At 41.1% G+C, this 25,218-nt stretch overlaps 1 protein-coding gene and 1 long non-coding RNA gene across 2 annotated transcripts in view; one reads left to right on the forward strand and one right to left on the reverse strand.

The window, feature by feature from the left end:
• Window positions 1-3,966: 3,966 nt before the first annotated feature.
• Window positions 3,967-25,218, reverse strand: part of LOC114557433 (uncharacterized) — a 30,231-nt gene continuing 8,979 nt past the window's right edge. Inside the window, exon 3 of the long non-coding RNA XR_003692797.1 lies at window positions 3,967-4,720. This is a non-coding gene — a long non-coding RNA (uncharacterized LOC114557433). The remainder of the gene's footprint in view (window positions 4,721-25,218) is intronic.
• The window catches only part of map1aa (microtubule-associated protein 1Aa), a 31,337-nt gene continuing 26,602 nt past the window's right edge, over window positions 20,484-25,218 (forward strand). The window contains exon 1 of the mRNA XM_028580871.1: window positions 20,484-20,565. The gene's annotated coding sequence lies outside the window, so the exon portion shown is untranslated. The remainder of the gene's footprint in view (window positions 20,566-25,218) is intronic.

Here is a 25,218-nt window from a genome sequence, read left to right on the forward strand (position 1 = left end):
GATTTCTCAGTATGGCTATGTTCAGAAGATGGTGTAGCCAATCCTAGTAGCCAAGGAGGTCACAGAGGTTAAAAAATATGATGGACTCTTCAAAAGAGGTCATTATCTTCACTTTAGTTTTTGTGCGGGATAGTCGCCGGACGCCACAATCTTCTGAACATAGTCATACTGAGAAATACAGAGAGAGTTGTGTGGAGCAACGGCTTGAATGTAACGGAGGTTCATTAATATCAAAAAGTTACGCACTGAAGCTTTAATTCACTTTAAAATTAAAAGAACACAAATAACACACAGCAATAAAACAATTGAGCAACATTTAAACAGGTATAATAAAATAATGTCAGTGTTTTCCATGTTTGTGGGAGACTTAGATGCGCATATTTGGGCGGGGGTTTAGGGGTCTTTCAATTCAATTTAAATTCAATTTTATTTATAGTATCAAATCATAACAGAGTTATCTCGAGACACTTTACATATAGAGTAGGTCTAGACCACACTATAATTTCCAAAGCCCCAACAATTACAGTAATTCCCTCAAGAGCAAGCATTATAAATGGCTATTGCGACAGTGGCGAGGAAAAACTCCCTCTTGGGAAGAAACCTCGGCAGACCCAGACTCTTGGTAGGCGGTGTCTGACGGGGCCAGTTGGGGGTGTGAAGGCGATAACAGTCGCATTGAAGATAGTGGAACAGTGACTTTGAAGGTAGTCATAGTTCATGTCACAGCAGGACATTGCGGGATGAAACGTGGCGCTGCAGAGCACGGGTGGGTGTAGCAGACGCAGCAGAACGCGGCCGGGCGTTGAAGGGAATCGCAGAGCAATGCTCTGCGAAGAAGAAACATAAGGACTCCGGGGAGTAAACTCCCCAGAGCTAGGTTAGTAACAAGCAGTTCTGGGACAGGATGCATAGAAAAGGAAACAAATGAAAACATTGATGAGAGGCTGTACTGGCCTGCCCCCCTCAACTCACACTATATTATTGATTATATGATCAATAAATCTGATGACTACGAAGAGAAGCATGTGGGCCGGGTTAGGCGGACGCTGCAACTCCTCACTCCACCATAGACCCATATCTAACCTAACTATAAGCTTTATCAAAGAGGAGAGTTTTCAGTTTACTCTTAAATGAGGCGATGGTGTCTGCCCCCCGAGCCCAGACTGGGAGCTGGTTCCACAGGAAAGGAGCCTGGTAGCTGAAGGCTCTGGCTCCCATTCTACTTTTGGTGACTCTAGGAACAACAAGTAACTCTGCATTCTGGGAGCGGAGTGCTCTAGTGGGACAATAAGGTACTAAGAGCTGTTCTAGATAGGATGGTGCTTGACCATTTAGGGCTTTGTAGGTCAGGAGAAGGACTTTAAAGTCAATCCTGTATTTTACAGTAAGCCAATGCAGAGTAGCTAAAACAGGAGAAATATGATCTCTTTTCTTAGTTCTCGTCAGAACACGTGCTGCAGCATTCTGCATCAGCTGGAGAGTCTTAAGGGACTTATTTGAGCAACCTGACAGTAGGGAGTTACAATAGTCCAGCCTGGAAGTAAAGAATGCATGGACCAGTTTTTCAGCATTGTTTTGAGACAGGATATTCCTAATTTTGGCAATATTACGAAGATGAAAAAAGGCTGTTCTCGATGATTGTTTTAGATGGGCGTTAAAGGATATATCCTGATCAAAAATAACTCCTAGATTTCTGACAGTAGTGCTGGAGGCCAGGACAACACCATCCAGAGTAGCTATATCTGTAGATAATGAAGTTTGGAGGTGTTTAGTGCCCAGCACAATAACTTCAGTTTTGTTACAGTTTAACATCAGAAAATTATAGGTCATCCAGGATTTTATATCTTTAATACATGCTTGAAGTTTAGCTAACTGACTTGTTTCGTCTGGTTTGACTGACAAGTATAATTGGGTGTCGTCCGCATAGCAGTGATAGTTAATCGAGTGTTTTCTAATGATATTACCAAGAGGAAGCATATACAAGGAGAACAAAACTGGTCCAAGCACCGAGCCCTGTGGAACGCCATGCATAACCCTCGCGTACTTAGAGGATTTATCATTAACATTAACAAATTGAGATCGATCAGAAAAATAAGACTTAAACCAGCTTAGTGCAATTCCTTTAATTCCGACTAAGTGTTCCAATCTCTGTAACAGGATTGTATGGTCAATAGTGTCAAATGCAGCACTAAGATCTAGTAAAACAAGTATGGAGACAAGTCCTTTGTCTGCAGCAGTTAGAACGTTGTTAGTAATTTTCACCAGTGCCGTCTCTGTGCTATGGTGCTTTCTAAATCCTGATTGAAAGTCTTCAAATAAGCTGTTGCTATGGAGAAAATCACATAACTGATTAGCAACTACTTTCTCAAGGATCTTGGAGAGAAAGGGAAGGTTAGATATAGGTCTATAGTTTGCTAAGACCTCAGGATCGAGGGTGGGTTTTTTCAGAAGAGGTCTTATCACAGCTACTTTAAATGACTGCGGTACATAACCTGTTAATAGAGACATATTGATCATATCTAATAGAGAGGTGTTAACCACGGGTAATGCTTCTTTGAGTAATCTCGTTGGGATGGGGTCTAAGAGACAGGTAGATGACTTTGCTGAAGATACCTTTACCATTAGTTGTTGAAGGTCTATAGGATAAAAACAGTCTAAGTATATGTCAGGTCTAGTCGTTCTTACTAGCAGTCCTGCGTTGAAAGGTGAACCATTAGAAGTTGAGGGCAAAAAGTGATACATTTTATCTCTAATTGTTGTAATTTTATCATTAAAGAAACTCATGAAGTCATCACTACTCAGAGCTAGAGGAATAGATGGCTCAGTAGAGCTGTGACTATCTGTCAGCCTGGCTACAGTGCTGAAAAGAAACCTTGGGTTGTTCTTGTTTTCTTCTATTAATGATGAGTAATAGTCTGATATGGCATGTCTGAGGGCCGTCCTATAGGTTTTCAGACTGTCTTGCCAGTCCAAACGAGACTCTTCCATTTTGATGGAGCGCCATTTACTTTCAAGTTTTTGCAAGTTTTGCTTTAATTTACGAGTTTGGGAGTTATACCAAGGTGCTAGTTTCTTTTGCTTGATCTTCTTTTTTAGTGGAGCAACAGAGTCTAAAGTAGTCCGTAGGCAGGCCGTAACACCATCTACACAACTGTCGATTTGAGAGGGACTAAAGTTTACATACAGGTCCTCTGTTGTATTAAAACAAGGTAATGAGTGTAGTGCTGTTGGAATGTCTTCGTTAAATTTAGCTATAGCACTGTCAGATAGGCCTCTACTATAGAAGCTTTTATTTAATGTCGTATAATCGGGTATGAAGAATTTGAAAGTAATTAAGAAGTGGTCTGATAATAAAGGATTTTGCGGGAATACTAATACATCTTCAATTTTGATACCATATGCCAGCACGAGGTCGAGGGTGTGGTTAAAACAGTGCGTGGCCTCATGCACACTCTGACTGAAGCCAATATAATCTAGTAGTGAGTTAAAAGCAGTAGTAAGGCTATTGCTGTCAACGTCCACATGGATATTAAAATCACCTATAATAAGTACTTTGTCTGATTTAAGGACTACACATGATAAAATCTCTGAGAATTCAGATAAAAATTCAGAATACGGACCTGGAGGTCGGTAGACAACAAATATAATTGGCTGTACTGATTTCCGTGTTTGATGTTGAAGATTAAGAACAAGACTTTCAAAAGAGTTATAATTTAGTTTGGGTTTAGGGTTAATTAACAGGCTTGAATAAAATATGGCTGCAACTCCCCCTCCTCCATAAATCTTTGTTTTTCAATAAAATAAATTTTTTGGACCATTATTGTTTCCATATCGGTGTCTAAAACGTTGGAAAAGCTAGAGCAGATAATAGATAAATAACACTTAAAAAACTCAAAAGACAAAACTTGCTAAAAAAGTCCAACTACAATCATTAGATCTGAAAAAAGTCTTTTAGTTAGTTGGATGTTTTTATTTCGCTGTTTTTGGTGCTTTTTTCGCTGGTTTGGGCACATTTGTGCCGCATTTCACATTCAATCAACTTAGGTGCTGCCAAAAATGGCTCGCGTGCTGCACCTCAGACTTATAATGTAAAACCAGTGACATAAAACAATGGGATATAAGGTTTTGTTTATGAAGGACGCAGAAAGGATGGTGTGGTATGGTTGGCTATAACATCATGAGCAGAGGTAGATGATATGGTCATCTCCACTGTCTTCCTGCTCTTCAGCTACAGTGACAGTAGGCTTCAGCAGTGTCATAAAAGAAATATGATCAACATAAATTCTCATGTCCCTCTTTTCCTTTTGTCCAATGATATGCTGTGACGTCAAATAGCCACATAACCTGCCATCCAATCACACGTCCACCGTCCAAAGAGCCACACCCACTAATAATCCTCCCAGCTCATCCTGCACTGTCATGATGCTTGCTCCGGATGCAGTTGTCATGGAGATGGAAAAGGGCTTAGCGTCCACCAGTGGCACCGTTACCATGGAAATCCCCATCGCAGCAGCTGCCTCAGTGGAGCGAGCACAATCGGAGGAGTGTTTTCAGCATCATGGACAGCAGCGCCGCGCCGGAGCTGCGTTCCAGCACAGAAACTATCGCATGCTGATTGTAATCGGAGAGATTTCCACCAGCCATCACCTCGACGCCGCCAGGGAACAGATCACACAAGGTAAGCCAACAGAACAGAGGAGTGGCCAGCAGACAGACGGTGCTGCAGGGGAGAAGACGCAGTAGTGACGTGAGCCGAGGCACATTCACTGCAGCTGGAAACATCCTGGTGTTCTGTCAAACCTGTTCTTAAAATCCAAGTGTTATCAAATCTATTTCAAATAAACACCATCTGAGTTTGTGTCCTCTACTGTCCTTTGTGTAAGTGTTGAGCTATTGTATTTAAAAAGGGTCCATCTAGGGACGTGCATTGCAAATTAGCTTAGGCTACAAATACTGTGGTGTGTGGCATTTAGGTCTATGCTACATACATAAACAAAAAAGAAAAAAATTACTTGTGGCGGTTTAACTGTGCGTTCACATTTAATTCTCCAAAAGTGTCTGCAGTTTCTTATTAGCTGTCCAGTAGTTGATGTATTCTTATCATTTACTTCAGTAGAAGTACAAATATACCAGAGTCTAAAAAAAACTCCATGACGGGTAAAAATCATGATTTCGATGACAAATGCTGCTTGCTCTAACTATCGGCATGAAAGCAAGTGAAGAAAAGTGTATTTGGATTTTGTAAGGACGACCGGCTTTGGAGAATGAATATAGATATCTGTACATTTTGGTGCAAACAAAACCAGCAACCATTCAGTAAATAACATCCACAAAGGGCTTCTGTTTTATTATTAGCTGTACAGTAGCTGAAGTATTCTCATCCTTGTGACCAGCTTGTGACTGATTCTTTTAAAACCAAAAGTTATTGTCGTATGGAAATGTATGAGTGTCCTCATGCAGCTGGTATGTTTTGACATTAGACCGCAGTGTCTTTATTAATGCCCTTACTTTATATAATGTGGTATTAAAGCTGAATTTTCAACAAGGCAAGAACAAAGAAACAGGAAACTATGCACATTAATTAAGAAATAGAAATGCTTCATTTCACATAGGTGATTCTCTGAAGACAAAGGTGCTGTCGAAGAATCTCTGTCAGACACTTGAGTTCAAATGTTGCCCATAATGTACAATATCTTCCTCTATGGATGAACGTAATTCATGCTGTTCTGTTTTTAAACAGGTTTGCGTTCCTGGAACGTTGATCTGACCGTTTGTGACCTGAACAAGGAGCTGCAGCTGTTTGAGACCAGACACACCGCTCAGTTCTCTTCACAGGTCAAAGGTCAGAGTTCATTACTGTACAAAAACATGTCTTATCTGCAGCATTGACTCTATTTTGCAGCATGTACAAGTTGTTTGTGCGACACATATCCCTGAGCGTTTATCTCTTTTCGTTGCTTGGTGACAATTACTGCCAGCTCTGAGTTGTGATGGTATCAGAGTCTAGCTAAGGGGTAGTTCATGTGTTGCTATCATCTAATCGGCCATGTCTGTGACTGACGACATGTGTAGATATCTCTTTCTGTTCCTGATGTGTGTTAACTACCAGCTGGGCCACTTTCATGGTTTTAGTGAGTGTGAAGAGAGAGACTGTCCCATGTTATGTTTTTTGATTAATCGATTAGTTGTTGGGTCTATAAAATGGTGAAAATTTGGATCAGTGTTTCCCAAAGCCCAAGAGGATGTCCTCAAATGTCTTGTTTTGTCCACAACTCAAAAGATAATCAGTTTACTTTCACAGAGGAGAGAAGACACTAGAAAATATTCACCATTAACAAGCTGCAATCAAATAATTTTTACATTTTTCATAAAAAATGACTCAAACCGATTAGTGTTTATCGACGATGTTTCATTTCCGTTATTGTTCAGGTGCAGTCAGAAATTCGGCCGACTGTGTGTCCCCTTCCTCTTTCTTTGTGTTGGCGTTCTAACCTCTGGTGGATTTGTGAGGACTATGGTTAACTGCTCCTCAGATCTCTGCAGGGTAAATCCAGACAGCTAGCTAGACTATCTGTCCAATCTGAGTTTTCTGTTGCACGACTAAAACTACTTTTGAACGTACACATGTTCCACCAAAACAAGTTCCTTCCCGAGGCTATTTAGCAGAGGCACAGTTGTTCCGTCCGGAGCTTAGCGCCCCCCAAAGACGATTGTGATTGTTTGTTTTAAAGAAATGCCAATGAACCAGAGCACGTTTCTCTCCCATCCCGGAATGCTGTGTGGACTAGGCAGACCCTCCTCCGCAGCGCTGTGGAGGAAGGTCTGGCAATGCGAGACTACAAACCGATTAATCGGTTATCAAAATAGTTGGCGATTAATTTAATAGTTGATAACTAGTTGATTAATTTTTGCAACTCTACTGCAGAGAGACACTCTGACACACAGTGGATCCGATTGCATTCAGTCTAAGTTTTACAACAACACGTCTTTTCTTCTCTGCATCTTCTTTGTCTTCTTCCTTCACACATGCATGAGAAGGTTCCTGGGGAGTGAGCAGCCTGCATTGATCAGTCTCTCGTATGCAGACTGCATATAAAAGTGGGAATCAATAAGGGCTGAATGTGAACACTATCTGCAGGGGGAATATAAGTAAGCCCTGCGTGGCGGTGAATGGAGCCAGTGTTGATGTGAATCTGGCTGGGATGTGACTGCCCTCTGGGTCGCTGCTTACTGTATTATTCACAAAGAAAAGAAGGCTTTTGTTTCCCGCATTTATAATATCTATTCAGCATTTTCTGAAGCTTAGTGGCGTCAAACAGACAGCGCAGGAGAGAAGATGCATTGGCTGAAAAAAAAAAAAAAAAAAAAAAAAAAAAAAGGTGTTCACTGAGGACCGTTTTATTTTTTTGGCAGTTAGATCTTGGTGCACATCGATCCTCCCACATAGTTCTTTGGCTGGAAGTGTTATATAAAGAGTAGAAACAAGTAGTTTGTTGACATTAATGCTGTGATTGTAATATACAGCGATCACAAATAACAAAAACGGCATCAAACCGTTTTATAATCAATCGATTGTTGATAGAAATCTATCTTAAAAAGGTATAGCCCAGCGATTTAGTATTGCACTTCCATAAAGTTTACAGACCCTTATGAGAGACAGATCTGAAGGAAAAAAAAAGGTTCAAAATAGTTTCTGGAAGTTTATAAATAAACTCAACCACTTGGATTCATAAATTAAAGACTCCTCGTATATTTCAACATCAAGATTGAAGTAACAGATGATAAGATATCTTAATTTATAGTCCACATGGGTTAAACTCCATATTAACTGGATCCTACTTTTCCCATAATGCAACAAATAGCATGATTTGGTTTCTCCCTCCTTGCCCAGGCTGTTCTCATTCACAGTTCATACTTATATCTACGAAAAGTAATGCGCTGTTTATTCTTTACATAACCCAAGTAATCGTGAGCCAGGACATGCAGGGCTGGCGCTACCGAGGAAGTCCGGCAACGTAAAGAGCAACAAGGTTATTTGATGCTTCTTAGATCGATACAGCTCTGCATGATTTTTTTTTTTTTACATTACGTCATTGTCTCACTATCATGATCCACTCAGGATGCACAGCCTCCTCCGGATCTCACATTTCTGTGAACCCACGGCAACATCTTTTCCCTGTGAATCTGTCTTTTTCAGCTAGAATATTTAACCGTTTTATCACCTTCCATCTGTCAAATGCAGCAGCCATTAAAGACTATGTTTTGTATTGTGGCTGTCTTGGCAGCAGCTGCATGAATATTTCTCCATAAATTATCCTTCATGACAATTATTGCCAGCATTTTCATTTCATTTCTTCTGTCTCACCTGTCACAGATTCATCCTGTTTCTCTGCTGCCTGAACCTCCTCCCTTCCCTCTCAGTCAGCGCACTCTTTTTTGTTTTTCTTTATCTCTCTCTTTGTCCTGTTGTATTCTTCTCCCTCCTGATGTGGGGATTTCAATGGAGCACAGAAAGAGGCTTAGTGCTGCTGGAGACTCAGGGATGCAGTGATGGCAGGCTCCAGGCTGAGCAGACATACTGAAAGGCAGAATATTTTTTCCTCTTGGTGGAGTTAACCCTGCCACTGCCGGGACCAATGTTATTTCTGTTTGTACAGTCATGTATTTATACCTGTGTGTACTTTGTGTAATATTCTGTAGACATGCAGAGGCAATATTATCAATATATTTTTGTCTGTTACAGATTTCTATAACTTGCCACCACAAAAATCGTACTGTTGCAATGTGTGACGCAACTGATGCAGACAAAAAAAACATTTTAATTTACACTGTCTGTCCTGCTTTGTTGTAAGAGTAATTATTATACATCAGTATTACTTCTTGAGTTAACCCTTGTGTTGACTTCGTCTCACATTGACCCGTTTAAAAAAAAAAAAAAAAAAATGTTATAAAATATGGGACGTAGAAAGAAGCGCTGGAAATGTGTAGAAGAAAAATTTAACAATTTAAAACATTGGAGAAAGCAAAAACAAACTGTGAAAAAAAGGCATCAAAAACGTTGAAAAAACATTCCTTGTCTGTTAAAGAGGTCCCTATGCATAAAATAATTGTACTACTTTTATCTGAGCCAAACATAACATTCAAAACGTAAAAGCACTTAAAGGTCCCATATGATGCTCATTTTCAGGTTCATACTTGCATTTTGGCTTTCTACTAGAACATGCTTTAATTAAATAAAAAATAAAATAAAAAACACTTTAGTTTTCTCATATTGTCTGAAAATCCCTGTATTCACCCTGTGTCTGAAATGCTTCATTTTAGCGCCTGTCTCTTTAAGCCCCCCTCCAGAAAAAGCCCAGTCTGTTGTGATTGGTCAGCATTTCCTGGTCTTCTGCATCTGCACTTTCGGAGTCTCTGCACTCTGCGTCTGTCATTGCAGCCAGGGAATGATTGTAACGACGGCTGGGTTGAAATAATAATTTCTCCGATTGAAATCGATCGGTTTGAGTGATCTAATATTGATTAATAAAATCCAGAAATCTATATTTTAATATGGTAATTATGTCAATATATAGTTAGTCCTGTTAAATATAAAATACTTTAAACAAACATTTGGGGGTCAATTGTTAATGCAACCATTAACTTGGTGCATTATAAAACATTTATGGGTTGCTTCTTGCTTGTACAATTTACAGCATATGTTTTCTGAGAATCTCTTTTATATTCAGGCTAAACTGGTATTGGAACTGAAATTTCCCTAACCTAATTGATATCACATTGAAAATGTAATTGGGACCTTGTGAATTGGAATCGAAATGGGAAATCATTGGCAATACCCACCCTACTTTCTACCGATAGTATAGTTGTGACATTACAACTGTACGTTCCTCTGTACGGCTCGTTTAAAAGCACAGTTTCTGAATACAGGATGTGTGCATTTCTTTGTGGATTGACAATTTTGATACTTTCACAGTATTTATTTAGCACCTCGACATGCACTACTTTTTACAATATAGTACCTTTAAAGCTATAGTGCGTAGTTTCTGTCTCCCCCATGAGGAATTCTAAGTACAACAAAACCGTTGGCGCGTCCACATGATACAAGCCTTCCGTGACCACGCATAGCCACCTATCCCATAAAGAGAGAGAGTTGTGTGGAGCTGATAGTCTTAATTAGCTTTGTATCAAGTAATTTGGCAATGGCAGACAGATTTCTCTGCCATGTACAGGTATACATTTAACAGGGTTTCCTATGGGGTTTTACATGCATGCATTTGCATGACAAAGACGATAGAGATGTAAAGTGTTGCTGCGACAGCAGTGTAGCAGAATGAGAGGAATCATTTTTACTCATGGGACGTCTTTATATCCAAGTAATTCAATCTTAAATCAAAGTAGAACAGAAATGGACAATGAGTTAAATAGCTCAGGTTACATACACTAGCTGACTAGAAGCCTATTTGGAAATTTCAGACAGATGTACATCAGGAAAACTACAATATGTGGTCTCTCATTACAGAGCCAAATACAAAACCTAAAAACTCTAAGATGCTTCAGGCAGCTTTGTCAGAAATACACTTATAATTTGTATCAAAAATAAAGACAGGGTTAGGCGTTAAATCTAATTACTGACCTGCTGTATCTACATGCAAGTTTTTCAGCTTATTGCGGTGGAAATAAACGGCACAAATTGTATCACACAGCACCACACAGATGCTATTGGATACTATTGATTACTCTCTTTGTCTTTGATTGCTATTTGCTTTGCCTCACTGCTCACAAAGACTGAAATCTTATCCAGCTACAGTTGTTGAAAGGCACTGCAGTAAATATTCCAGGAAAACACAGAAAAGGAGGCATCGCATGAACGTACGGAGATGTGTGTAGAAGCCTACTGCAAACACAGTATGTCCCTCAGGATTACTGACAGACTGCTGCAGTCGCGCACACACACACACACACACACACAGGATTACATTTCAGTAATTTGCAGGATTTGTCTAGACATGATGTGGACACTGCAGACAAACACAGAGTCTATCAACCGTCTACATTTTCCCATTTAAGTAATTTAATATTATGTAAGAGATTATCCATGCATTGCAGTGTTCCAGGAAAGTTGCATTACTGCACATTATAGAATCCACGCTGCACTGGTTTTCGTTCAGTTGGTTACCAGATATTTTTAACTAATTCCTGCCTATGTGGTGTTTTCTTACCAGCGCTGGGAAAAATACACAGAACATTTTAACCTATGTTAAGTGCATGTACTTTATATTTTATGCACTGATAAACTGGATGATGGAGGTATTAGTGCAGCGTAACATCTCTGTGGATACAAGCGATGCTCACAGCTATGCTAGCAGATCTGTTTAGATGCACGTTGGCACGGCGGTGCCTTGATCTAAATGCTAACAACAGCATGCTAGCATGCTCACAATGACAATGGTAATATGGTAATACTCTGATGTTTAGCAGATTACAATGTTTACCATGTTCACCCTCTTAGTTAAGCATGTTAACATGCTAACATTTGCGAATTAACGCCAAACACAAAGTACAGCCGAGGCTGATGATGAACGGATGATGATACTAAATGTAGTCAGAGGATCACCAAAGTTATTATAATTCATTCTAAAAAACATGCATGTGTCTGCCCAATATCATGGCAGGCTATCTAATAGTTGGCAAGGCACTAGTCTGGATCAACAGAAGTACATTTCCAGGACAATTGCCTAACCTGCCGAGCATGAGCCACACGCCAGATGCCTGATGCCCCTACATTGGTAAGAGCAAATGGCATTTATCATGTTGGCTCTCGTGATAATTACTACAGCCGTGAGAGGTCGCCACCTAACAAGAAACCTATATATGGGTCATTATGAGCTGCTTGGACAATCAACCTATATGGCCGTTTTCTGGGTGAGGACGATCCGTTTTATCAACAATGAAGCTCTATGGCACAGAGGAAGTTATATCAGGCTTTTGAAATGGTGTTTGGGGTTTTAATGGTTAGGGTTAAGGTTAGAGTTAGGTGCCTTGAAGTTGACGGTCGCAGCGCTGCCTTGAAGTCGACGTTGGGGGATTAAAACACCATCAAGCTTTTGACACACACACACACACACACACACACACACACACACACACACACACACACACACACACACACACACACACACACACACACACACACACACACACACACACACACACACACACACACACACACACTTTTGGTTTTAGTCTTTTCTTTTTGGGATGGATTTTTGGACAAATAACACCAGCACAGAACACACATATCATCTCCAGTCTTATCCTTTAAGGTGGAGGCCCATTGGTTTTTCTGCCTCTCCCTGCTCTGTACATTAGGTTATGTTTGTTTTATTTGTCATTTAAAATTTTCAAATTGTGCAAACAAAAATAAACTAAACTCAAAACTAAACTTAAGAAAAAAATAAAGAATTTGGCATTTTGTAGGAAATCAGTTGCTTCCAGGAGGTGATTTTATGATTTGTGATGCTGCGGTCATCAGGCTGTGTTTCCAGATTACATTGAGTAGGCTCTTATTGACCAGTGGTTTGAGTGAAAATGAATGAAGCGAGACAGTGATCAATGTTTTGCGGCAGGAGGGGGGGGGAGGGGAGAAGGTGCGCTGACGTGGAGAGGGTAACTGTGGACATTATGGCACCAAGAGAAGATTTAAGAGCCACTGTATGGTGAGAGTGGCCAGTTAGAAGATTTTTCAACCTGCTCTTTCAAGAAATAATATGTTCTGATCCTGCTGATTATGCCTGAGTGGATCTCCTTAAAGCCCACCGGGAAGTTCAGTTCAGCTGGTGGATAGTGGAGGATGAGGTGGGATGAGACAACGGTGTTGCTGACATGCAAAGGTCAGATTGGAAAACTGATCAGATCCAGGCAGTAAAAAACATCCATTCAGAAGAGGGTCCACCCTCGAATTGAAGGTCAGTCCTTTTGAACCGTACTCCAGGGGCTCCTTTTATACTACTGATGCTCCGAGGCGTTTAGACATTCACTCCTCATCAGCTCATCAGCAGAGAAACACAGAGACGGTCCTCCCCTGAAAAACGTTCTAATAAGTTGTTTGTTCATGCAGCAATTACGACTCATTAATGTTTATAGTATAGCCCTCTAGTGGCCTCCCGTATTTATTCTGAGAGCAAAGTAAGAAGTAAGGTGATGAAGTATTCAATTCAATTTTATTTATAGTATCAAATCATAACAAGAGTTATCTGAAGACACTTCACAGATAGGTCCAGACCACACTCTATAATTTACAAAGACCCAACAATTACAGTAATTCCCTCAAGAACAAGCATTTAGTGTGACAGTGGTGAGGAAAACTTCCTTTTAGGGAGAAACCTCAGACAGAACCAGGCTTTTGGTAGGCGGTTGTCTGGCATTGCTGGTTGGGAGTGTGATGAACAGTGGCAATATCAGTCCCAATAAAGATGAATTAAATGGAACTATGACTAGAAATAGTAGTTGTAGCAGTTCATGGTGTAGCAGGGCATAGCAGGATGTAGCAGGGCGTAGCAGGGAACTGCAGAGCGTAGCATGGTGTAGTAGGGCATAGCAGGGCGTGGAGCAGGACCACGAGACAGCTGCAACCATGATTTAGGTGCCACCCTAATCCAAGGAAAACTGCTGGCCGAAAAAAAACATAAGGACTCCGGGGAATAAGCTCCAGAGCATAGTATGAGAGCAGCAGTTTTTGCATAAGGAGACAGGTTCGGGTGGGGGATGGGTCAAACAAAAACAGGACTTTGTGTCCTGTTTGAAAGTATAAGTAAACGGCGAGTGTTTTTTTTGTTTTTTTTTTACTTTATGAAAAAAACAAATCAACATTTGGTGCTCAATTTATCAATACATCTTCAATCATGTGACTGATCTATTTAACATAACGGTCGCAAGTTTTAAAAACGTAGTTAAGCAACAAAAATACTTAGGGTTAGCAAAACATCACGGATTGGCTTAAAATGATTCACATAAAACTTGTAAAATGAGGACTTTCACGTTGTGAAAGTTTGGTTAGGTTCAGGCACAAAAACTACTTGGTTAAGTTTAGAAAAGAAAGAGCGTGGTTTGGGTTGAAATCAGACGTTACTTCACTTTCGGTTACGCATGTGACGCAGAACGTGACGTAGTTCTGTTTGTTACGTAAAGTTAAAAAGAAAACTTGCTGTTTACTTCCAAACAGGACACAAAGTCCTGTGTTTGTTTGACCCATCCACCACCCCAATCTGTCACCTTATTTCCTGCTTTGCTCTCATCATAATTACTGTGGCCACTAGAGTGCGCCGCCCCTATAAACGCAAATATAAGTCGTAACTGCTGCTTGAACACATGACTTATGTGGTTGTTTTTCGGAGGACAGGTTTTTTTTTAGCTCCCTGAAGCCGCTCACAGAACACTATGGACGTACTCTCGGGTATGTTGCATCATGATGAAATGGATACAGTATGACACACAGGTAATCAGTGCATCCATCACTGTACGTCCATTAGTGTCTCAGTCCTCAGTATCTCCCCTGCACACAGCAGACCGGTTCCTGATTGACTGATGAGGCCCTGGGACAGTCTGGCAACATGAAAGATCACGTTTCCTCCTGGGGGAGGAGGAGGAGGAGGGTGGCAGTAATGGTCTCCATGAATGCAGCTGTCGCCCACACAGTGCAATTAACAAAGACTCAGTGGACCTACACTGCAGACTGATGGCTGATAAACAAAATCTGCTGGCATCAGAACGCCCTCAGGGGAGATGTAGTGGGCAGTAAAGCTCAGTGGCAACAACTCAATATTATTGTTTATTCACTGGAATACTATTATGAGATGATTACAGTCAAACACTGTCTATTGCCTTGAACAGCTGTATGCTTATTTTATGTAATTCATTTCATGATACATAATGATATTGGGAAAATATCTTGATTGATATTGCGATATTGATTTCTACCATTCGGCCCAACCTAGTTTTTGACGGCAATGTGTTAGTGACTAGTAACTAAACTAAAACTCTTTTGCAACTAGTACATTTTCCCCCCCCAAATTCTTTCATGTTGGTTCTATATTTGTTGATGCAAATGATAACTAATTGAAACCGAAGGGGAAAGTGCTCTGATATACATATTTGTAATATGCAACTGCTAAGCAACCTTTGGACTGGTGATTAGCATGGTTTAATTTCCTGTGTGTCATTAATCTTGTCCTCTTTAAGTGCCAACTAAAAACCGTATACACCGGGCAAATTGATTACATTTGGCAAAGGAACCCTGAAACCAGGCAGTATTCATATGTTGGGATAACAGAACTATCTCCACAGCGCTGTGTAAGGACTAAGGTCTGGCTACACCACAGATATATTCTGGAATAGGAGAAATAAACACTCTGGGTTGTTTGCATTGCTTTTAACAAATCACAATCGCCTTGGGGCTAAGCTATGGACGCAGCGACGGTGGCACCCCGCAAAAGAAAACGCCACGTACAATATTAAAGTTAACTGTTGACACAATACAGTAACGTGAACTACTCAAACTAGCTAGATACATGGTTAAACCTCATTTGCTCTTCCGTGTGTACTTCGTCCACAGCAATCCCGCCAATCGGTCCCAAAACATCCCAGTTAGAGAGTAAATGGCGTTAACATATTCTTTGTAAATCTTTATAATCATTCCCCAAAAAAGACCAAGCAGGCCTGCCTTATATTTTCAACAAAACTTGCCATTGTCTGCGTGTAATGTTAGCTTGCTAGCTAAGAGGTTATTCTTGTTGTGAAGGGGCAAAGCCGGACATCTGGCTGGTCAGGCTTATCGTGGCAATGTACTTCCGTTGATCCGGACTACCAAAGCCATTAGCGTTCATCCTCTGGGAACTATGAATATCTGCATCACATTTTAATGGCAATCCATCCAGTAGATGTTGAGATATGTCAGTCTGGAATAACGTGGTGGACAGACCGACATCTCCATAGAGCCACGCTGCATCGCTAAACAACGTAGAAAATTCATTTATTCATTACAGCAGCTTATGAATATAGGGATGTTCACATCGCATGTGACAAACTGCTCGATTTTCCCACAAACGCATAAAGGCTGACTGGGTGTTCACAGAGTGTAACGGACTTAACATCAGGCTGAAGCTGACAGGTGGAGACAGACGTGAGTGAAGGCTGCACCGGAGAAGAGGCTATCAGGGAATATTAAAGACCCTTCAGCCTTCACACTTACACACACACACACACACACACTTACACACACACAGCTATATTCTCCTCACGTACATAAAACATGCTGGCAAGGAGATTAAAAGGGAAAAAAGGGCAGAGCAAACAATATTTACAGAGTAATGGAGGTAGATGCATCATGAGTGGGCAGCAGTATATGTTGCAGTGTCAGCAGTAGTTCCTGTTTCTTAACATTAGATTACTGCATTATTAACTACACTTACAACTCATGTAATGTCATTTTTGTGTTCTCTCTACTATTATACTAATACTCTTCAAAAGTGTTTCCCTCTGTTGCGGATTTCAGTATCAATGCAGAACCAACAGTAAAGGCTTACTATCAGTTCCTCTCCCACACTGCACATGCTTAGCCTGTTTCGTCCATTGATTTGTGGCTGAGAAGGGCTCAAACATTCAGCAAATCACAGAGAGACGTGTTTTAAAAAGAATATGTGCAGACCACACCAACGAACAGGAAACGGATTGCTATGCAGGGGCGACGACGTGCAATCTGGTGTCCTCGTCAGTTATCTAATGAGTAGTTCAAATTTTAATGACACGCCTTCAAAATTTCCAGCAGTTATTCTGGGTGCGGTTCAGGAGAACGTGTGCGGATTAATAATTCAACAGCCGTTATTGATCGGTGCCTCAGCTTCTCTGCAGTCAGGGCTGTACATCAAGAAGGAGGGTCCCCTGCTCCAGAGCCTTTCATCTGGACCTGACAGTACACACCCACATACCAACACACATGTGCACGTGTGTGAGTATAGGACACACACATGTGCACTAAAAGATGTGAAATGACTGTAATGTGAGCTGCATTGTGAAAGAAGAGAGTCTGTAGGGATGTTTGTAATGTCCTTGTAGTGGAGGACAAACACTGAGTAACCAAATCATTAGGTACATTTACACACTCAGGCTCTTCTCACCAACCATTCGTTCAAAAAGCTACAAAAAGTTAAGCACTGTAATTAAGTATTCCACGTTTTTTTGTGTGCTGTATTCACTACATTGACGGCCGCTGTACAAGAACGCAAAGGGAGGAGGTCGGGGGGGATGGGTGGGCGTTAACATACAGGACTTTCAAGCCAGAGTGCGGCGTTCGCTTCCCGGGGAAAACTAAAGCCTTTCACCGTGGAAATGCGTGTTCCTTTGGAGTGTTTTAATCCAAGCCACAATCTTATTTTAACTGGTCATTTTGGTGCCTAATCTTGACTTTCGTCGCAGTAAAGCGCTTATATTTTCTGGACTAAACTTAATTGTAATGTCCGCCGTAACGACCGGCAGCTCGCGGTGCTTTGAACCCAGCTCAAAGTCACCTATTTTCGGGTAACTGAACTACTAGCTACCGCTGATACAACGGAGGTCTGTAGCCATGGTCACGAAGCTCTGTAGTGGCTTAAACAACTAGCAACTGCCGCTCGACGTCATGGAGCTCGTGTGAGAATGCGTTGAACTGTTCGTGCATATTGCTCCAAAAAGTAATGCACTATAATTTGTATGTCTTCAAAGTATTTTTTGCAGTATGCCCCACATTAACTGCCGCTCCATAATGCTCTGGACGGCGTAGGGAGGAGGTCAGGGTGGATGGGTGGGTCATAAAATATGGTGCTTTCAAACCGGGGAGCAGAGTTGGCTTCCCTGGGCAAATACAAGTTCAAGTTGACTCAGTCACAGCTTTGCAGCATTGGAACATCAGGATGAGTTCAAATAAGTCCCCTGGTTGGCTGGTGCTAGATTTGAGTAAAACCATCGCTATTGCAGTAAATAGCTTGGTTTTCCAGCTGCTCATACCAGGCTCGATATCAAACTCACTAGTTACGTGTGCAGCATTCCACTTGATGTTGCCCAATAACAATTCAGAATCTCAACAAAAGACACCTGTGTCTAAACCATATCAACAGGAAAGATATCTGGGGCAGTGCATTCGGGGCATTGAGGCCGCTGTGGCCATAGGGCATATCATTTTGTTAAGGGCCATAAGACCAAACTCAGGGGGCCATCATCATTGCCCCCATGGAATTCCTGCCCTGCCACACTGGCTCATGATTGTATTTTTTAGAGCTCAGACTCAGTAAGGATCCTGCTGCTGCCTTTTATATGAACTGCTGCACACAGGTCCCAGAGAACACACCGCTCTGATTAAAAGCATCCAATCCTGGTGAAAAATTCACAACCTTTACAGAAACGCATATGTCTACAATGTCATCTTGACCTGTGTGTGTGTGTGTGTGTGTGTGTGAGTGAAAGTACTGGGTGTGATGGAAGGATTGGAAGAGGGAGGAGAGGAGGGCTGGGATATCTGAGACATTCAGGGGGGAGAAAAACAACGCTTCTGTGGAGAAGGGCGCGGCAGACCGGGCATCCGAGCTGTACGGCTAACAGCTGTGTGACATTTAGAGGAGACTGCCGGTCATCTGAGATGATGCTGCATCAGTGCTGCTTCAACAGGCTATGATGCATTTGAGTTTAACTGACAGGCTTTTCAAAGAGGCAGTTAAGTGCATAGCAACCGTTGGCACTGCTCTTTTAAAATAAAAACCAGACATGAAGAGGGACACTTTTATTTTTCCTATTGTCAGCTCTCATTATATTAAAGTTTGTACATGTTGTTCTGCTCCATTTGTGAGCTATTGCTGTATCAAAGGGATTTATTTTCGGTGTGATCCAAAAATAAATAATTATTTAAGGGACAAAGTGATAAATGTCTGACTACTTCTGACAGAGGAGGTAATTGAAAACACTGACATGCACCTCTCTGGATTATTATCAGTCTCTCTCTCTCTGTTGGTTATGATTCATGGTTTATAGTAGATCAGGTTGGCAGAACTAACAGTCTATTTCAGTTTGACTCTCGGTCACACCCAGCAGCTGCTGTTTGAGTCACAGCTGTTCGAAAAGTCCCGTTCCCAGAACAGATAATCCACTCACTTCCCACGGAATAACAACATCGGACTTTATTTGTCTGGTGAAGCTAAATTTGTACATCCTCCACCTCCACAGTAAATTTGAAGCTGTTGGTTATTCTGCCCCCAATGGTCCAAAGGCAATGGATTAATGCAGTTTTACAGACAAATCTAAATATACTGTATTTAATCCAGGTCGCCCAATTAGAGCTTTCAGAGACCAAGGACTAATTTAATGGGTGATCATTTACACTATTCATTTGAGAATTTGCATATGTTTAGGGCAAATTAATTAGCTGCCTCAGGTTTTACCAGTTCAAGGGCACACATTATTATTGCAGGTTTACATTTATTAAAACTTAACCCTCGGGCATCCCTTTTGAAAAAGTTCCTCCGGTGTCCTTAGAGGACAAAATACCAGTCAAAAAACTGCCATAAAATTAAATATTAATATTTTCCACTTTCACTGAATTAAATCTTATAGCCATCATCAGTCCTGATCATTACTCCCAAATATTCAATTATTTAAAAAAATTATAAAAAAAATGGTTTCTGAGTGTACTTGACTCAGGGAAAGAAAACATTTTCACAGAATGAATCAACATGTCAATTATTAGCAACAACATTGATTTTGATGCATTTTTAGTTTTTGTGCAGTGTCAGATTAAAAAATAGAAAAACTTCCTTTTGGACAAAAATGTCCCCACATATTATTATTTTTCAAGTTCACTGAGTACATGTTTTCAACATCTTCAGTCTTGACTAAATGTTCATTAATTTTCTGAATTTTAACCCTTTAAATGCCAATTTATTTACATAATGCCACAGATTTTTAGGGAAATAAAAACAAAAATTGAATTACTTTATGCATGCTAAATGCTATGAGTTGTTTGTTCACAGTTTGGAATATGCCAATTAGCAACAATCTGATTTGAATGCATTTGTAGTTGTTGTGCAGCATCAGATTAAGCAAATACAACTCCCTCTTGTTACCTTAGGGGGAAAAGCCAAGTAATTAAAACATATAGAGACATTTTTTGTTTCTGGACATCATTTGGTGAGGGGTGTGTTGAGGGGACTCAGTATTTCTAATAACAGATTAAATATCATCATGGAATCATCACTCAGACATCAACGCGTCATATTATCTTCTTTACGAGAAGTCGACTTTGACTGTTAAATTGAATATCGCCCTTTTTCCTGATTCACGTGAATGCTGCTGGATCATTTTGCAACCTCCGAAACGGAAATGTACGAGGGGTCTCTGAATGCAGCGCGAGCCGCCAGATAGCACAGTGTAGGTGTTGAGCTGTACCAGGCCGATCCTGCCTTCGCCCTCATCCGCAGCCCAGCAGCAGCAGCAGCAGCAGCAGCATCTCCGCCCCTCCCTCCGCTCCATCCACACCACTGAAGCACGGTAAGACACTTCACCGTTTATTCCCGATTTAAACACCCTCACACCCCGCAGACAAGGTGGTAGATATGTGCTTCTTTTTTTTTTCGGCCGGAGGATAATGATGTTGTTATAGACGCGTAAAAGCCGGCGGAGATAGACCGGACCGGTGGTCTGATGAGGCGGCTTGTTTTATAACACCGCATCGTTAATCCGGAGCGCCACACTGCGTGCAGATCGGTCGGAGTCACTGGAGGAATGTGGCCGCAGGAAAACAGTAATTTATATTTAGCCTACGTTAACTGCATGTGAGGATTCGTGTTAAATAATCGGTGTTTGCAGAGGCCGTGGACTAACTACATATGATGTGAGTAACATTAGGGCCCGTGATTATCAATGTCACTGCATATAGTTGTTTACATACAGGTAGGCCTACTATCGAATGAAGAGCCCATTTGATCTAATTGACTTAATAGTGGCTCATGCATATGGTGCATTAGCCTATAAGTCACATTGACGCTATTAGGCCTTCTGTAGGGCAGTAGCCAGGATTTTAGGAGGTCATGAGTCCTGATTCCTCCCAGCACACCCTCAGGTGGCTAAAGCCAGGAAGAGACAATTTTAGGTTTTGTTTCATTTAAACGTTTTTATTAATATATTTTCTGTAAATGTTGTCTTCCTACACAGTGGTAATTAATGGTTTAAAGTCTTTTTTCACAATGCCAGGGATATCATTATATAGAATCCATTTGTTTTGTTGCTATAACTTTTTAGTTTGGCCTGAAAAACAAGCACCGTCGAATATTCACTCTTATGTAATCAGCCTTAAAGATATAATATATAACTTTTTTGATTATTTTAAAGCAAACAAGTGTCTATAAACAACTAGACCTATATTAAGTTTAGTTGTATATTTACATTATCCTCTGCTGATAATTTGGCTCACGGTATAAACCTCCTGAACATCTGGATGTTAAGTTATCAGAGGAAAAAAAACTGAGCAAACGTTAGCAGTGTCAGAGAAACACACATTTTTAAACATGAAACTGCTTTATTCAATGTTTTTATCTATTTAAATCAGTGGACTAATTTCTTTGGGAGAGGACGATACCGCTGATAATTTGGCTCAGGATAAAAACCTCCTGAACGATGAACACTGAAGGAATCCTATCCAAAGAAATGCACTGCAACCACGGCAATGCTCCGTCTTTTGTTATAGTTTGGATTGAGAGAGCCCTTGCGGCAGAACATCCCATATTGTACGTTTAAAAATCGTAGAATGTAAACTCCTCCTCAGATTTAAAACAAAAACCAGTCCGCCCTTTCTAACATTCCTTGATTCACTTATTAGCATATAGGATGATAAAGTATAGGTTACAGTTATAGTGGTGTAGCTTTCAGCATCTCGGACTCATACGCACGCTTTAACCCACAGCTTATGTACATTTGTCGGCGCACTAGTCTCGCATTGCCAGACCTTCCTCCACAGCGCTGCAAAGGAGGGTCTGGCTAGTCCACACAGCATTCTGGGATGGGAGAAAAAAAAAAACGTGCTCTGGTTTATTGGCATGTCTTTAAACCAATCACAATCGTCATGGGCGGCGCTAAGCGCCGGACGGAGCCCAGGTGCCGCTGCTAAATAGCCTCAGGAAGGAACTTGTGTACGTTTAAAGGTTGTTTTAGTCGTGCAACAGAAAACTCCGATTGGACCGATAGTCTAGCTAGCTGTCTGGATTTACCCTGCAGAGATCTGAGGAGCAGTTAACCATAGTCCTCACAAATCCACCGGAGTTTTAAAATGACAACACAAAGAAAGACGAAGGTAACGGACATCCGGACGAAAAGAAGGACAAACAGCAAAATTTCCGTTAGTGGAAGGTCGTGGATATAGACTATCAGCGCACTAACTGCTCTCAGTTCAGTCAAGTAAATTTGAGTGACCTGATTTTTAAGGTGGGAAAAAGCAAGGTATCTTCTGACCTGAAGGCAACAGTTAAAACTCGCTGACTGTGAAGCTGAGTCTCTGTCGGATCAGGCCGCGGCAGCTCATTGGTTCATGTGAAACCTTCGTATGGATGTGGATTAGTCTTTCCTCTCTGAATAACCCCAAACTTATGCAACAGACCAGAGAAAATGCCCAAAAATAGAAGCGTAAGTGGTTTTAATCCAGAAGCACACAAAGTGGAATACGTTATTTCTGTTATATTTTTATGATGGAAATGTAATGTGTGTCTGAGGTCGCTGGTAAAGATCGACATGCATGTCATTAGTCGAGTCATCACTTGTCTATCGATTTGAATATTCAATGACTAGTTTGATGATGAATTGTTTAGGTCATTCACTAAGCAAGAATGACGACCATTTACTGCTTTCAGTTATTCAAATATGAATCCCGAATGTGCATTTATCTGTTTTATATCATTTAAAATTGAATACTTTTGGATTGTCGGTTGTAGGGCCGCGACTAACAATGTTTAAAAATATATTTTCTTGATTAAACATTAGATCAGTAAGTAGTGTAAAATGCCCATCAAACACTTCAACAAACCCAATGTGACATCTGCATTGATTAATTGACTAGTCGATCAAAAAAAGACACACTAAAGAAACACTTGGCGAACCTGTTAATTATCGATTAATGGTTTAAATCTTAAAGCAAAAATGCCGCCCGATGGCTTGTTTTGTCAGAGCAACAGTCAGCAGTCCGTGAGATTTAGTTTAATATCACGTAATGAATGCAGTAAATACTTTCAACTCGAACCACAGAATGATACGCCGATAATCGGAATAGTTACCCGTTGATAGTGATTGGCTGATCATCGTCGTACCTCGAGTTGTTTGAGCACAACGAGCCATTTGAAGATGTCACCTTGGTGTCTGAGAAATTGTGCTGCACATTTGTCACAATTTGACAATTCTGACATTTTATCCATTCATTCAACATAAATAATCGTTAGTTGCAGCCCTACGTCAGTTGTAACTCCATCGCTCGTTAAACCCAACTGGTTTGTTTTATTATTACTACTGGAAGCCATCTTTGAAATGTCCTTGAGCCGGCTTCGTCTTTCACACAGACTGAAGCACATCAGCGTGCAGGCTGAGCTGAAGGACAGAGCCGCCCGCGCAGCTCAGGTCATCTGTAATAACGTTTCTTTGAAGGACCTCGGTTCATGTCGAAAGCCGACTGAATGAGATCAGACTGGATTCTCTGGATTATTAGATCCTCCTTTAGACAAACACACAAATGCATCCATAAAAAATGCTTCGCCCCCCACACACAAACACACACACACACACACCACCCTGTAGTGTGCTCTGTGAACTCCCATAATGCCTCAGGGTGGGTGTGAGGCAGAGTGCTGAGCTCAGCAGGATCAGGCAGGGAGGAGAGACTGGATGCCCAGCAACAAGGATAGTCTGTTTGTGCTGGTCGGTCTGGTTGAGGTGTGGTCGCCGACCGACTGGTGATACGTTCACTCCACCTGGGTGATGCTCAAAATCAGCACAGGCCTGCTAATTCTTAAAAAAAAAAAAAAAAATAAAGACTCTGAACCAACAGATGTACTGTATTGCAAGAGCAAGAGTGTCTTTCTAGAGCGTTCGACATCCAGAGACTCATTTCTACACCTACGGGGGAGATTGCAAAAACTTGCTTTCTTGCTAAAGGAGGTCAGTATGCTTCAGATTTAGTGCTCGTCTTTTTGTTCGAACAGCGACTGAATATTCAATATTGTACATATTCTATACTTATTGTAACCAAATCTCCTGAAAAGAAACTGTGTGTGCATCAACCCTGATATACTGTATCTTCTCCCTCTGAGACATGCTAAAATCACTGAAATGAGCCACACTGTTGCACTGGTTTGACATGTTCTTTCCTCACCATGAAAACACACACACACACACACACACACACACACACACACACACACACACACACACACACACACACACACACACACACACACACACACACACACACACACACACACACACACACACACACACACACACACACACACACACACACACACACACACACACACACACACACACACACACACACACACACACACACACACAAGTTCACTGCTGCCACAAATACTCACTAGAGCGCCACATGTGTATTAATCCGCCACTGGAAATAGTCCCCAACAAAAGCGTCATTTCCTGTTTGTTTGATTAAAAACTACAGTGACCGGCTGAAATTACTGAACCTTTTTAAAGAATAAAATTATGTTTGTGAGCAGTTTTTAAAAATGTCTCTTTATTTAGGAACCAATGGAATAACCACATACTGTAGGTTAAAGTTACAATCTAGAAGAGCTGTTTCAGTCTCTTTGGCACTACCTATGGCATCAAGCGGTAACTGCAGCAGTGTTTTTGGATCTCACTTTCACTTGTTTTGGAAGTTTCGTCGTCTGTAGTCGTAGTCTTTTCTTCGTTTGTTTGGCCGTACTAACCTTTTACTCGCAAGGCTAGAATTGCCCGGAAAAACAGCACTACACTTCACACACAAATGAGCTGAAGAGGGAGTCTTCACGTCACTAACTGTGCATGGCTTATGATTTTTCCCGGCACTGTCGCCACAGACACCCAGTTCATAACAATGCAAATGCAAGAGCGTTGCTCAGTGGACCATTAATCTCGCATTGCCAGACCTTCCTCCACAGCGTT

The sequence above is a fragment of the Perca flavescens genome, chromosome 1 (assembly GCF_004354835.1).
Source record: "Perca flavescens isolate YP-PL-M2 chromosome 1, PFLA_1.0, whole genome shotgun sequence".
Classification (NCBI taxonomy): Eukaryota; Metazoa; Chordata; class Actinopteri; order Perciformes; family Percidae; genus Perca; species Perca flavescens.